General features: G+C 36.4%; 1 protein-coding gene across 7 annotated transcripts in view; it reads left to right on the top strand.

Annotated features, from left to right (window-relative positions):
- Positions 1 to 16,977, top strand: part of METTL15 (methyltransferase 15, mitochondrial 12S rRNA N4-cytidine) — a 206,712-nt gene that overhangs the window by 16,040 nt on the left and 173,695 nt on the right. The window lies entirely within an intron of this gene.

Here is a 16,977-nt window from a genome sequence, read left to right on the forward strand (position 1 = left end):
TGCAGAACAAACAACCTGATTCAAAAATGGGCAAAGAACTTGAATAGACATTTCTCCAAAGAAGAGATACAGATGGCCAAATAAGCACATGAAATGATTCACAAAGATCATAAATTAGGGAAATGAAAATCAAAACTACAGTGGGATACTACCCCACAACCATTAGAATGACTGCTGTCAAACAATGAGAAAACAGCAAGTGTTTGGTGAGGATGTGGAGAAATTGGAACCCTTGAGCACTACTGATAGAATATAAAATGATACAGATGCTGTGAAAAACAGTTTGCCACTTCCTCAAAAAAAATTTAAAGCAGAGTATTATGATATGATCCAGCAACTCCATTTCTGAGAATGTGTACTCAATTGAAAGAAGTTTCTTGAAGCAAAATATTTGCACACCCATGTTCATGGCAGCATTCACAATATCTAGAACAGGGGACTAACTCAAGTGTTCATTGATGGGTGAAGAGAAGCAACATATGACCTACACATATAACAGGGTATTATCCAGCCTTACAAAGGGAGATTCTTCAGTATGCTACAGCATGGATGAACCATAAAGACATTTTGATAGATGAACAAGTCAGTCATACATACTAACTATATGATTCCATTTATAAGAGACACTTAGTGTAATCAATATCGTGGAGACAGAAAGTAGAATGGCAATTGCTAAGAGCTAGGGAAGAGAGGAATGGGGGAGTTATTGTTTAATAAGTATGGAGTTTGAGAAGGTAAAATGAGTTATGTAATGGATGGTAGTGATGGTTGTGTAACACTACGGATGTGTTTAATACCTAACCATTGAAAGCTACACTTAAAAATGGTTAAGATGATTAGGTTTTATGTTGTTTGTTTTAGCATAATAAAAATTTGCTTAAAAAATGCAAGTTACTGATTTGAAGAAAACACACTTTTTTATATTATTTCATGGCTACTAGAAATAGATGATTGTTTCATAATTATATGCGAACATTCAAGTAAAATAAATATTGTTGCTTTTCTATTTTACTGTCACAGATTCTATGTTTCTTGCAGATTTTTTTCTTTTTTTTTTTTCATTTATTTATTGTTGATTTCTTTTTTTTTTTCCCATTTATTTTTATTAGTTGGAGGCTAATTACTTTACATCATTGCAGTGGTTTTCATCATACATTGAAATGAATTAGCCATGGATTTACATGTATTCCCCATCCCGGTCCCCCCTCCCACCTCCCTCTCCACCCAATCCCTCTGGGTCTTCCCAGTGCACCAGGCCCGAACACTTGTCTCATGCACCCAACCTGGGCTGGTGATCTGTTTCACCCTAGATAATATACATGTTTCGATGCTGTTCTCTTGAAACATCCCACCCTCGCCTTCTCCCAGAGTCCACAAGTCTGTTCTATACATCTGAGTCTCTTTTTCTGTTTTGCATATAGGGTTATCGTTACCATCTTTCTAAATTCCATATATATGTGTTAGTATACTGTAATGGTCTTTATCTTTCTGGCTTACTTCACTCTGTATAATGGGCTCCAGTTTCATCCATCTCATTAGAACTGATTCAAATGAATTCTTTTTAATGGCTGAGTAATATTCCATTGTGTATATGTACCACAGCTTCCTTATCCATTCATCTGCTGATGGGCATCTAGGTTGCTTCCATGTCCTGGCTATTATAAATAGTGCTGCGATGAACATTGGGGTGCACGTGTCTCTTTCAGATCTGGTTTCCTCGGTGTGTATGCCCAGAAGTGGGATTGCTGGGTCATATGGCAGTTCTATTTCCAGCTTATTAAGAAATCTCCACACTGTTTTCTATAGTGGCTGTACTAATTTGCATTCCCACCAACAGTGTAAGAGGGTTCCCTTTTCTCCACACCCTCTCCAGCATTTATTGCTTGTAGACTTTTGGATAGCAGCGCAGATTTTTTTTCTATGTGTACTTCTAAAATATCTTGAGTATATATTTTAAAGCCCCACTAATACTAGATTTCATGATTGGTTTTATGTTTATTATATGTGATATTTTATTAGTACCATGAAGTCAAGTGAGCCTTAGAAAGTGTTACTATGAACAAAGCCATGTGAGGTGATGTAATTCCAGCTGAACTATTTAAAAATCCTAATAGACATTGCAGTTAAAGTGCTGCACTCAGTATGTCAACAATTTTGGAGAACTCAGCAGTGGCTGCATGATTGGAAAATCATGTTCAAACTTCTGTACAGTTGCACTCATTTCTCATGCTAGCTAGGTTATGCTCAAAATCCTTCAAGGTAGGCTTCAGCAGTGTGTGAACTGAGACCTCCCAGATGTACAAGCTGGTTTCGAAGATGCAGAGGAACCAGGGATCAGATTGCCAACATTCATTGGATCACGGAGAAAGCAAGGGAATTCCAGAAAAACATTTACTTCTGCTTCATTGGCTACACTAAAGCCTTTGACTGTGAATCACAGCAAACTTGGAAAATTCTCAAAGAGGTGGGAATACCAGACCACCTTACCTAGAAACCTGTATGTGTATCAAGAAGCAATAGTTAGAACTAGACATGGAACAATTGAGTGGGTCAAAACTGGAAAAGGAATACGACGAGGCTCTGTACTCTCACCCTGCTTATTTAACTTATATGCAGAGTACATCATGCGAAATGTTAGGCTGGATGAATCACAAGCTGATATCCAGATAGCTGGGAGAAACATCAATAACCTCAGATATGCAGATGATACCACTCTAATGGCAGAGCATAAAGAGGAACTATAGAGCCTCTGAATGAGGGTGGAAGAGGAGAGTGAAAAAGCTGGCTTCAAACTCAGAATTAAAAAAACTAAGATCATGGCATCCAGTCCCATCATTTCATGGCAAACAGATGGTGAAAAAGTGGAAGCAGTGACAGGTTCTCTTTTCTTGGGCTCCAGAATCACTGCAGATGGTGACTGCAGCCATGAAATTAAAATACACTAGCTCCTTGAAAGGAAAGCTATGACAAAACTAGATAGCATATTAAAAAGCAGATACATCATTTTGCTGTCAAAGGTCCATATTGTCAAAGCTATGGTTTCTCCAGGAGTCATGTGCAGTTGAGAAAGTTAGACCGTAAAGAGGCTGAGCACTGAAAAATTAATGCTTTTGAATTGTGCTAGACTCTTTGGAGTCTCTTGGACTGCAAGGAGATCAAACCAATCAATCCTAAAGGAAATCAATCCTAAGTATTCATTAGAAGGACTGATGCTGAAGCTAAAGCTCCTATACTTTGGCCACTTAATGTGAAGAACTGACTCATTGGAAAAGACCCTGATGTTGAGAAAGGTTGAGGGTAGGAAGAGAAGGGGACGGCAGAGGATGAGATAGTTGGATGGTATCGCTGACTAAATGGACATGAGTTTGAGCAAACTCCAGGAGATAGCATAGGACAGAGGAACCTGCTCTGCTGTAGTCCACGGAGTTGCAAAGAATCTGACATGACTTAGCGACTGAACAACAACAACAATTTATTTAATACGTTATCTGATATTTCAGATACTTGTCGCATTTATAGGTGGTCTGTACTACATGGTGATGTGATGAACATTTTACATACTCTTGTTAAGGTATTTAAAATCTTTTAGGCAAGCCATCAGTAATAAACACAAAACAATTAGACAATTATATATTTAGTTCTTATATTTGATCATTTAATTAAAATTTTTTCTTATCTCTTCTTTTTTTGGTAAAAACTATAGTTTATCAGCTCTAATGTGTACTAGTGAAACCCACGTTATTCAAACTATCAAATTTAGAATTTCCTCGTAGAGTTTTAGGGTGGGGCATATGGACATTTGAATCTCAATGGTAAATTTAGCATGTTTTCTCTAACTGGAATATATATATTTAATGCTATTTATAAAATACTTTTTCATATCACAAGAAATGTGAAAAACTGATTCAGCAGTGAGTTTTCTGGTTGTATTTTCAAATTTTATTTGGCCTTTTTGTTATTTAGTTGGTAGATGGTCTTCATCTCTTTTGCAACTGCATGGACTATAGTCCACCAGGCTCCTCTACTCTTGGGATTTCCCAAGCAAGAATACTGTAGTGGGTAGCCATTTCCTTCTCCAGGGGATCTTCCTGACCCAGGATCAAACCTACCCCTTCTGCTTGGCAGGTGGATTCTTTACCACTGAGCCAGGATTCTTTACCACTCTTGCTAAATGAGTTACTCATTTGTGCCAAAATGTTTCCTAGCTTCTTTAACAATTCTTAGTTTTAGAAATCCCTGAGCAATAGTCTAGTCATAGTTACATAGTTTATAACTAAAAGGATAATAAGTTGTTCCTACTTATTTTCCCATAAAGATATTAGTGCTATTTAAAATACTCTTTTTATATTATGTGCTTTTATAATTTACATATGATTATAATAGTTTTCATATTAAAATCTTTAATAATTGCAGTGTATTTCTTAAGTATATATACACCCTTTGTAGTAAGTTCAGTATCTGTGAGAATTTTCTTACTTTTCTTTCAGTGACTTAATATAGTTTTATCAGTGAATATAATTGTCTTCATTAGAATTTAGAAGCACAGTATAAATACATGACACTGGAACTTTATTTACATAAATAAGATCAATAACTTAATCAGTTCTTTTGCCTATCCAGTGTCTTTAAATTATCTTCTTATGATTTGCTCTTTTTATAGTCCAGAAACTGAATCCTACTCTTTTCCATTCAAATATGAGAATTAAATTTTTTTTTTGCTTTAAATTTAGCCTAAAAATTAATTAGAAATTACAGTTTTCTTGCTTTGATGATAACTCCCAAATAAATGTGTTTCCATTGTTGTGAAAATGATCTTCCATTTAAAAAGTCAGCTATATGTACTGAATTTTAAGTTTTATTTGAGCCATTCTTCAAGTTCAGTAAATAGAGACCTAGGAAGAAACAAATGTCCATTCTGTAAGGGAAGCTTACAGGAAGAAAAAGAAACAGGTGAAGTTTTTCTGTTCACAAAGCACATTTGCATGAGTCACCCTGAGTACTGGTTACTCTCTATTTAGGTCAACACTAGTCCCTGATCAATAGTCTAATCATAGTTACTGGAAGAGGCTAGGTCCAATGGTTCTTTTCCTATTGTTTTTCTATGTCCCATATTGTTTTTGTTAAAAGTGCTAGTAAGTATACCTTGACCTTGTGAATTCTCAGAACATTTCATTTTACTCTTCTTCCACTACCTTCTCCTCATGTAACCACTTAGCTGTAAGTAGCATACTTAAAGTGTTATTTATAATAAACCGAGTCACAGAGCTTTGTGGTGACTCATCTGACTGTGATCATCTGTGAGCTCTCTTCTTTTTTTTGTGGGTGCTAGTTTTTGTCTCCTTTGGGTGAAGCAAATATTTACCAGGAGATAATGTACATTTAAAGATTTTATTTGCTTTCATGAATGTTGTTTCAGAAAATATTTATATGCATTTTTATAGCAACTTACCTTTTCTTTTATGTGTAAACGTTTCACTTGGTTTGTTTGAGTCCTTAATGTATAAGATGTTATATTGCATTGTATACTAATTTTAAGGATATATTTTATCCTTGTCATAGTCATTTGCTCTTTGTGATATAGAGTATTTTTCTATTTATAATTAAATTTCCAGAAAAGAAAAATATTTTGTCATATATATATATTCTTTTTTTTTTCTTTTTGAACAGCAAAAGAAATTAACTCTGGATATACAATATATTTATAAAGATGGAGGATTTTTCACATGAGGCCAGTGTATGCTGGGAAAAATATTATTAGTAGCAACAACATGAAGTTGTAGAAGATTTTAATGTTTGTGAAGCACTTTTATATATTGTTGTCTGTGCTTTCCATTAGTGTTGATCTCAGTGGCATTTTGTACAAAGTAACATGTTAACTGCAGGGAAAAAAAAGAGGAAATATGTCCAGTCCTTCTGTTGTATTGGAATCATGTAGTAATAAATGATATTAGTTGGACTTGAATGCCCCTAGCTACCAATCAGATTATGTGGTTTATGTTTTTCTTTCCCCACCATTAGTATTAGTTCTTAGTACCTAGGGGTCAGCCTACAAAAGCTTCAGTATTAGGCCTCTAAACTTATAGGACAGGTACTTTGGTCTAACATCCCTAGAGCATAGATCACTAGCTTCCTTGGCACATGAGGGACTACATTAGTGCTCAGTCATTTGAAGTGTGTTAATTCCAGAAAAACATCTACTTCTGCTTCATTGACTACACTAAAGCCTTTGTGTGGAACACAACAAACTGGAAAATTCTTAAAGAGATGGGAATACCAGACTACCTTAACTGCTTCCTGAGAAACCTGTGTGCAGATCAAGAAGCAACAGTTAGAACCAGACATGGAATAATGAACTGGTTTAAAGTTGGGAACAGAGTATGTCAAGACAGTATATTGTCACCCTGCTTATTTAACTTCTGTGCAGAGTACATCATGCAAAATACTGGACTGGATGAAGCTCAAGCTAGAATCAAGATTGCCTGGAGAAATATCAATAACCTCTGATATGCAGATGACATCACTCTATTGGCATAAAGTGCAGAGGAACTAAAGAGCCTCTTGATAAAAGTGAAAAGGGAAAGTGAAAAAGCTGGCTTAAGTGCATGAGACAAGTGCTCAGGCCTGGTGCACTGGGAAGACCCAGAGGGATCGGGTGGAGAGGGAGGTGGGAGGGGGGACCGGGATGGGGAATACATATAAATCCATGGCTAATTCATTTCAATGTATGACAAAAACCACTGCAATGATGTAAAGTTATTAGCCTCCAACTAATAAAAATAAATGGAAAAAAAAAAGCTGGCTTAAAACTCAACTTTCAAAAAACTAAAATCATGGCATCTGGTCCCATCACTTCATGGCAAATAGATGCAGAAACAATGGAAACAGTGACAGACTTTTTCTTGGACTCCAAAATCACTGCGAATGGTGTTTGTAGGCTTGAAATTAAAAGATACTTGCTCCTTGGAAGAAAGGCTATGACAAACCTGGACAACGTTTTAAAAAGCAGAGACATCACTTTGGCCACCTGATGCAAAGAACTGACTCATTAGAACAGACTCTGATGCTGGGAAATATTGAAGGCAGGAACAGAAGCAGGTGGGAAGACAGGATGAGATGGTTGGATGGCATCACTGACTCAATGGACGTGAGTTTGAGTAAACTCCAGGAGATTTTGTAGGACAGGGAAGCCTTGCATGCACACAAAACACTTATGTTCAGTTTACAACTATTTACATGGTATGTTATTTTTCTGGGCTTCAAAGTCACTGCAGATGGTGATTGCAGCCATAAAATTAAAGACGCTTACTCCTTGGAAGGAAAGTTATGACCAACCTAGACAGCATATTAAAAAGCAGAGACATTACTTTGCCAGCAAAGGTCTGTCTAGTCAAGGCTATGGTTTTTCCAGTAGTCATGTATGGATGTGAGAGTTGGACTATAAAGAAAGCTGAGAGCCAAAGAACTGATGCTTTTGAACTGTGGTGTTGGAGAAGACTGTTGAGAGTCCCTTGGACTGCAAGGAGATCCAACCAGTCCATCCTAAAGGAGATCAGTCCTGGGTGTTCATTGGAGGACTGATGGTGAAGCTGAAACTCCAGTACTTTGGCCACCTCATGTGAAGAGTTGACTCATTTGAAAAGACCCTGATGCTGGGAAAGATTGAGGGCAGGAGGAGAAGGGGACGACAGAGGATGAGATGGTTGGGTGGTATCATTGACTCGATGGACATGGGTTTGGGTGGACTCCGGGAGTTGGTAATGGACAGGGAGGCCTGGCGTGCTGCAGTTTATGGGGTCGCAAAGAGTCGGACAGGACTGAGCGACTGAGCTGAGCTGATATAGTATGTATATTGTATCAGGTATTCTGAGTAGTCAAGGGATGATTTAAACCATATGAGAGGATGGGCATAGGTTATATGAAAATACTCCATGGGGTTGCAGAGAGTTGGATACAACTGAGCAACTGAAAAACAACATGCTGCTTTTGTTATCACAACACTCTGCCGAGGAGTTCTGCTCTGTCTCAATGGTCAGGTCACTGGTTTTTTCAGAGTTTGTTACCAGATCTTTTGCTCTGGGTAGGAAATCTTCTATTTGTAATGATAGGAGACGGGAGAAATTGCTCAAAGAAAGGTACAGGATAAATTGACTAGAACCACCAATAGACTAAGTCTTAGAAATAGAGCTGGAGAGAAAGCATGCTGTCAGGGTCAGGAAACTGTAAGAGAATGTTTTTAGGAAATAGTGTTAATACTAAAAAGGGAAATGGACTTCATGATTTTCCATCTTTTCTACTTTTTTTCCTTCTTTCTTTTGTCCCTTGCTACCGTATGTTTCTTCATTATGGTTTTGATTTTACTCTTCCTTTATAGCAGAAATCATGAAGTAAAGCAAAGTCAGTCATGTGCCCTTCCTATTTTAGAAATGATCTTTAAAATAGTCTCATGAAGACTGTCTTTTCCACCAGTCCAGAATATATCTACCAAGGTGATTTCTTCTTTGAGTAAATACGTGTGAAACCAACATTTTTGAATAGAAAGTCTTGATTTGGGTTTAATTTAAAACGATGAAAACAGCAAACTAATGAATGAACATGAAGCCAAGTTTTCTTGCTAAGAACTATATAGAACTTAAATACAAAGTGAGCTATTTCAAAAAGGAGAATGTAGATAAAAAATACTTTATTTTTCTTGGTTTACTATTTTTGTAACATCATTTTCACAACAGAAACTGCCCAGATTTTTCTAAAGTTATTTAGTTAATAATATATAATTATATCCATAAAGGGAAATTTATGATATAAAAAGTCAGATATTCATTTGCATTATGATATAAAAAGTAAGGTATTAGTTTGCTTTTTAAATAAGATGAAATACAGCATTCCTCTCTAGCTCATTAGGTCAGTTTAGGATGTTAACCACAGTATTGCAGTCTCTGATACTTTCTACTTCTATGATAATGAAAGATCAAGAATTAACTAGTTAGATGCAAAAACAATAAAAACATTTTTAACCCTTATGTTTGATTTTTAGCTGAGATGATTGCGTATTCCAGTTACTGCTTTAAGTTGTATAACTGGTGTTCATTTCTTTTGTTTTATATTGGTTTTGGGTAAAAAGTCTTATAAGTCTTTCCAAAATGTAACCTTACCTACCTTATTTTATTTTATTTTTATTTTTTATTAGTTGGAGGCTAATTACTTTACAGTGTTGTAGTGGTTTTTGTCATACATTGACATGAATCAGCCATGGAGTTACGTGTATTCCCCATCCCGATCCCCTCTCCCACCTCCCTCTCTACCCAATCCCGCTGAGTCTTCCCAGTGCACCAGGCCCGAGCACTTGTCTCATGCATCCAACCTGGGCTGGTGATCTGTTTCACTATAGATAATATACATGTTTCGATGCTGTTCTCTTGAAACATCCCACCCTCGCCTTCTCCCACAGAGTCCAAAAGTCTGTTCTATACATCTGAGTCTCTTTTTCTGTTTTGCATATAGGGTTATCGTTACCATCTTTCTAAATTCCATATATATGTGTTAGTATACTGTAATGGTCTTTATCTTTCTGGCTTACTTCACTCTGTATAATGGGCTCCAGTTTCATCCATCTCATTAGAACTGATTCAAAGGAACTCTTTTTAATGGCTGAGTAATATTCCATGGTGTATATGTACCACAGCTTCCTTATCCATTCGTCTGCTGATGGGCATCTAGGTTGCTTCCATGTCCTGGCTATTATAAACAGTGCTGCGATGAACATTGAGGTGCACGTGTCTCTTTCAGATCTGGTTTCCTCGGTGTGTATGCCCAGAAGTGGGATTGCTGGGTCATATGGCAGTTCTATTTCCAGCTTATTAAGAAATCTCCACACTGTTTTCCATAGCGGCTGTACTAGTTTGCATTCCCACCAACAGTGTAAGAGGGTTCCCTTTTCTCCACACCCTCTCCAGCATTTATTGCTTGTAGACTTTTGGATAGCAGCCATCCTGACTGGCGTATAATGGTACCTCATTGTGATTTTGATTTGCATTTCTCTGATAATGAGTGATGTTGAGCATCTTTTCATGTGCTTTTTAGCCATCTGTATGTCTTCCTTGGAGAAATGTCTGTTTAGTTCTTTGGCCCATTTTTTGATTGGGTTATTTATTTTTCTGAAGTTGAGCTGGAGGAGTTGCTTGTATATTTTTGAGATTAATCCTTTGTCTGTTGCTTCATTTGCTATTATTTTCTCCCAGTCTGAGGGCTGTCTTTTCACCTTGCTTATAGTTTCCTTTGTTGTGCAGAAGCTTTTAAGTTTCATTAGGTCCCATTTGTTTATTTTTGCTTTTGTTTCTAAAATTGTGGGATGTGGGTCATAGAGGATCCTGCTGTGATTTATGTCAGAGAGTGTTTTGCCTATGTTCTCCTCTAGGAGTTTGATAGTTTCTGGTCTTACATTTAGATCTTTAATCCATTTTGAGTTTATTTTTGTGTATGGTGTTAGAAAGTGTTCTAGTTTCATTCTTTTACAAGTGGTTAACCAGTTTTCCCAACACCACTTGTTAAAGAGGTTGTCTTTTTTCCATTGTATATCCTTGCCTCCTTTGTCAAAGATAAGGTGACCATAGGTTCATGGATTTATCTCTGGGCTTTCTATTCTGTTCCATTGATCTATATTTCTGTCTTTGTGCCAATACCATACTGTCTTGATGACTGTGGCTTTGTAGTATAGTCTGAAGTCAGGCAGGTTGATTCCTCCAGTTCCATTCTTCTTTCTCGAGATTACTTTGGCTATTGGAGGTTTTTTGTATTTCCATACAAATTGTGAAATTATTTGTTCTAGTTCTGTGAAAAATACCGTTGGTAGCTTGATAGGGATTGCATTGAATCTATAGATTGCTTTGTAACCTTACCTACCTTAATGTCTGGGCATTTAAGTCAAACTCTTCTTAATTGGCTTAAGGTTGTAATTTTGAATATCCATTCTCACTCTCTTCTACGTAACAGTGGTTTTCTGAGCGCCTTAATTTCTTCCATCCCTAAGTCCCTACATGGGTGTGTGTTTCTGGGTGCCTTTTTATTCTTTTTTGCTGGTGTTCATTTCTTAGTATACTGACTTATAGCAAGGTCATCTACACTAAATTTTCCAATAGAGCTAGCATGACTGGCTTCCTCACTTCTGGTCTTTATTTGAGTAACACAGTTTTAGAGATATCATCCTTGGCCACCTTATTTAAAATTTCAACTACCGTCTCACAATGTTTGATATACCCTTTGCTTGCTTTTTTTCTTTCTCTCTAGTACTTACCATGTTTTTTCATTTTCAATTTGACTCCTAATTGTCTGTTATGCCCTCCTTCTATGGCATCCTGGAGTTTAAGTTCCACAAACTTGAATTTTTGCCTGCTTCTTTGCAACTGCCTCCTCAATGCTGAAGACAGTGTCTGGCAGATATAACATGTCCTATAAACATTTGTTGAAATAATTATCACAAGGAAGAGTGAAAAGTACTAGTAAGAGAAACATTAAGAAGGTGGACATGGCAAGTGATTCGGTGAAGCAAAGAAGGCCTTGGGGAAGTGACAAAAAAGACAGTGAACTGTTAGGTCTAAGTTTCTGTGCAAAATGAGACCATTTCCTCATATTTTCAATAAATATTCGTTGAGCTTCTACTGTGTGACAGATGCATTGCTCTTCATCCTGGGGATACAATATGGAACAAAATTGGGCATGACTTTAGCCTCCAAGGAGCTTACAGTTTAGTGGAGGAGGCAGGCATTTATTGAATAATCATCAAGGTGAATGTGAAATTTTTGCAGCTGTGATAAAGAATACAGCTAGCCCTCCTTATCTACAGATACACATCCACAGACTCAACTAACTGCAGATCAAAATATTCATGGAAAAAAAAAATCCAGAAAGTTCCTAAAAGCAAAGCTTGAATTTGCAGCTCACAGGCACACAGAACGTTTGCGTTCTATTTGCAACTATTTACATAGGTGTACATTATATTAGATATTCTAAGTAATCAAAGGATGATTTAAAAGTATATGAGAGGATGGGCTTAGGTTATGTGAAAATACTATACTATTTTTCCCTTCAAGTTTTATTGAGATATAATTGATATATAGCACTATAAATTTGTGTGCATTTGTAATGATGTGACTCACCTACATCATGAAATGATTACCACAGTAAGTTTAGTCATTATCTATTATCTCATATAATTACAAAACTGAAGAAATAAAAAAAAATTTTATTATGATGAGAGCTCTTAGGATTTACTCTCTTAACAGCACTCAAATATAACATATAACAAGTTTAATTATATTTATCATATTTTGCATTTTATCCCTAGTACTTACCTTACAACTTTTAAGTTCATTCTTTTTTATTTCTTGCAGTTCCTCCTCGCCCACCTTCTACCTCTGTTAACCACAGTGATCTCTTTTTCAATGAGTTTGTTTGTTTGCTTATTTTTGAGGTATAATTGACCCACAGCACTTTGTTAGTTCCTGTTATGTAACACAGTGATTCAATATTTCTATACATTTCAAATCATTACCACAATAAATCTAGTTACCATCTGTTACTGTATAGAGGTACTACATTATTATTGACTGTATCCCCATGTTGCTTTTCATCCCTGTGACTCATTATTTTGCAGCTGGAATTTTATACCTCTTAATCTCTGTCACCTATTTCTCTCCTTTCTTGAGCCCCTTCCTCTCTGGCAGCCGCCTGTTCTCTGTATCTATGAGTCTGTTTTGATTATGTTTATTCATTTGTTTTTTAGGCTCCACATTTAAGTGAAATCATACAATATTTGTTTTTCTCGTGCTTCCTTCATTTAGAATAATAACCTCTACATCCATTCATGTTGTAACAAGTGGGAAGGTTTCATTTTTTTTTATGACTGAGTATGATTCCATTGTATATATTCACCACATTTTCTTCATCCATTTATGGGCACTTAGGTTGCTTCTATATCTTGGCTATTGTAAATAATGCTGCTAAGTGATGTGTTTATTTTCCAGTTGGTGCTTTTGTATCCTAGGCATGAAATTGTTTGACCTTGTGAATTTTTAATTTTTTGAGGAGTCTATCTACTGTTTTCCATAGTGGCTGAACTAATTTATGTTATTAGGTACTTAAGAGAGGAGCAGAGCCAGAGGACCTGGGAGTAGGGGGTCTGTCCCAGGAAAGCCCATAGGGTCCTGCTCGGTTACAAAATCAGGGAACATGGTACCACTAGTTTTGCTCTTTCTTAAGATTGTTTTGGCTATTTGGAGTCTTTTGTGTTTCCATACAAATTTTAGAATTCTTTGTAATTGTTCTGTGAAAAGTGCCTTTGGTATTTTGATATAGGTTGCATTGAAACTGTAGATTGCTTTAGGCAATATGGTCATTTTCAGCCCAGTTTAGTTCAGTCGCTCAGTTGTGACCAACTCTTTGTGACCCCCATGGACTGCAGCATGCCAGGCTTCCCTGTCCATCACCAACTCCCTGAACTTTCTCAAACTCATGTTCATCAAGTCGGTGATGCCATCCAACCACCGCATCCTCTATTGTCCCTATCCCCTTCTCCTGCCTTCAGTCTTTCCCAGCATCAGGGTCTTTTTCATGAGTTCATATCAGGTAGCGAAAGTATTGGGGCTTTAGCTTCAGCATCAGTCCTTCCAGTGAACATTCAGGGTTGATTTCCTCTAGGATTGACTGGTTTGATCTCTTTGACATCCAAGGGACTGTCAAGAGTCCTCCAACATCACAGTTCAGAAGCATCAGTTCTTTGGTGCTCAGCTTTCTTTATAGTCCAACTCTCACATCCAAACATGACTACTGGAAAAACCATAGCTTTGACTAGATGGACCTTTGTCGGCAAAGTAATGTGTCTACTTTTTAATATGCTGTCTAGGTTGGTCATAACTTTTCTTCCACGGAGCAAGTGCCTTTTCATTTCATGGCTGCAGTTACCATCTGCAGTGATTTTGGAGCCCTAAAAAATAAAGTCTGTCACTGTTTCCATTGTTTACCCATCTATTTTCTGTGAAGTGATGGGACTAGATGCCATGATCTTATTTTTTTGAATGTTGAGTTTTAAGCCAACTTTTTCACTCTCTTCTTTCACTTTTATCAAGAGGCTCTTCAGCTCTTCTTCGCTTTTTGCCATAAGTGTGGTGTCTTCTGCTTATCTGATGTTATTGATATTTCTCCTGGCAATCTTGATCCCAGCTTGTGCTTCATCCAGTTTAGCATTTTGCATGATGTACTCTGCACATAAGTTAAATAAGCAGGGTGACAATATACAGCCTTGATGTACTCCTTTCCCAAGTTGGAACCAGTCCATTGTTCCATGTCTGGTGCTAACTGTTGCTTCTTGACCTACATACAGATTTCTCCGGAGGCTGGTAAGATGGACATTTTAACAATATTAGTTCTTCCAACTCATGTTCATGGTGTGTCTTTATATCTCTTTGTGTCATTTTCAGTTTATTTCCTCAGTGTATTATAGTTTTCTGAGTACAGTTCTTTTACCTAATTAGTTAGGTTTGTTCCTAGATATTTTAGTCATTATTTGTGTGTGTGTGTGTGTGTGTGATTGTAGGTTAGATTGTTTTCTTAATTTCTCTTTCTGATAGTTCATCGTTAGCGTATAGAAAGACAACAGATTTTTGTATGTCAGTTTGTATCCCATAGGTTACTGTATTCATTGATGAGTTCTGGTAATTCTTTAGTGGCGTCTTTAGGATTTTTTACGTGTAGTATCAAGTCATTTGCAGAAGAAGTTCTACTTCCTTATCAGTGTGAATTTCTTTTATTTCTTTTTTCTTGTCTGATTGCTGTTGCTCAGAGTTCTAATACCTTGTTGAATAAAAGTGGTGAGAGTGGGCATCCTTGTCTTCTTCCTGATCTTAGAGGAAATGCTTTCAGCTCTTCATGATTGAGTACTATTTTACCTTTGGGCTTGTCATGTGTGGCCTGTATTATGTTGAGGTATGTTCCCTCTAAACCCCGTGTTGAGAGTTTTTATTATAAATGGATGTCGAATTCACTCCAGAGAGAAGTTGGGAGTATGGCAAGAATGAAGGATTGTAAATCATCCACTCAATGAGCTGAAGATGCAAAGTGGTAGATGGTGAAACATGAGATAGTGAAGGTCAGAGATGATTGAGTTTGGCTTTTGAAAAAGATTATTCTGTCTCCACTATTTGGAATGGATTGGTATAAACTAATTGTCAGACATTTGTTCAGACCAAAGATAAAGTGAGTGGTGATAGTTTTAGATTTGGAGATGCATGGACAAATTTGAGAGAAAGATTTAGGAGGTAAAATGTACACAATGAAGCTGACATAAATTAAACACTATTTTCATGTTAGATACATACTAGGTACCAGGGATACAAGAAAGATAGCCTGCAGTAGAGGAGCTCTCTGGAATGATACATTCCTTTATACACGTATGCAGAATCATACATATATATGGATATTTATATATGTGTATGTATTGCTTTGGGGTGATAGGGAAACTACTACCTGTTTTTCACAGAGGAGATGAATGAAGGATTTTCTATATCTTCTGAAATAACAAGTAATTTCCTAAGTGAGTAAGGAGAAAAAGGGAATTCTAGGAGAGAGAACTATTTGAGCAAAGTCAGAAAGTCATGAGAAAGCAATATTTGCTCAGGAAAGCACATGTTTAGAACATGAAGGAATTTGTAAGACGTGCTAATGACATAGAGTTTTCCTTTTAAACTTGAGTAGCCTTAATATTGTCCTCCTCTCTTTGTGCCCTGAGGTTTGGCAAGGAATCTTTAGAGTTGATTCGGAATAGAGATAGAAAGATGGGTTATTATGTTTGAAGAGAGGACTTTCACTTGAAATGTCTACAAACAGAAATGAGAGACTAGAGATAAAAACTAGACATGGAGATTGTACCACACAGGTGATGTCTAAACCCTTGATAATAGGTATTGTCAAGGCAAAAAGAAGGAAACCTTGAATAAAGCTTACATTGAATATCAAAGTTTTAAAAGAATTTGGGAAATGGAAAAAGAAGAGATGGATAAGAGAAGTTGGTAAATATGTAAACTAAGTTGGAGTATGAATGGCTGGTATGTCTAATTTGCTTCATTACTTTGGGTCCTCTGGCCTAGGACTTAAGGAAAGGGTTGTTTTCTCACTTTTTGAATAGGTTAAATAAAAGCTAAAAGTGATTTTTTTATGCCTTCCAAACCTAGACTGTTTTCTTACTCATACTTAAGATTAACTCATCCTTTGCTTTAATTAGCATTATTTTATCGGCACTCTAAAACACCTGCTTGGTAGTCCACAATGTATGCATTATTGTAATTCTACTAGAAACCTAAGTGTTGTAAAATGACTTTAATTTATTTCAAAGCTTTTCATTGTTGTTTTGTATAAAATAAACATTACCACATAGATTCAACTAATCACACTAATATTTTACTACTAATCCTGACAGATTTGTTTACAAAAAAGATACTAAAGAGATTACTCAGACAGTTCAAAGTGTGCCAGCTTGGAGATTACCTATCTGTGGTCAATTATTTAAATTTTGCTGTATTTCTTTCCATGGGTTGATAGCTTCAGTGCCTTGGGCTAATATTCAACCTATTAGTTGGCTTATTACCTTTCAGAAACCAGCCTATGTTTGGTATAAATTAAATGACAGAGAATACCCACTTGAGTTATGAATGTGATTTCTTAATTTTATCTTTCTTGATCTACTTGATGAATTATTTGTTTATACCTAATAGAGAAGAGGGAAGGATTTTTTTGCATGTGAATTTCCATTGAATGCTCTGCAGGTATTTTCTTATGACAACTATATTAACCAAGGCAGAAACTTTTTTTTCATATTTATATATTGATAGTATTAAATAGATAGGGTTAAAAAAATTAACAGCAGAAAAACAATTCACCAGGAATAATAGTATAATCTCCAGATTAATTCTATATGAATGGATGTTGCTGTTA

This window comes from Odocoileus virginianus, chromosome 10, assembly GCF_023699985.2.
Source record: "Odocoileus virginianus isolate 20LAN1187 ecotype Illinois chromosome 10, Ovbor_1.2, whole genome shotgun sequence".
Taxonomy (NCBI): domain Eukaryota; kingdom Metazoa; phylum Chordata; class Mammalia; order Artiodactyla; family Cervidae; genus Odocoileus; species Odocoileus virginianus.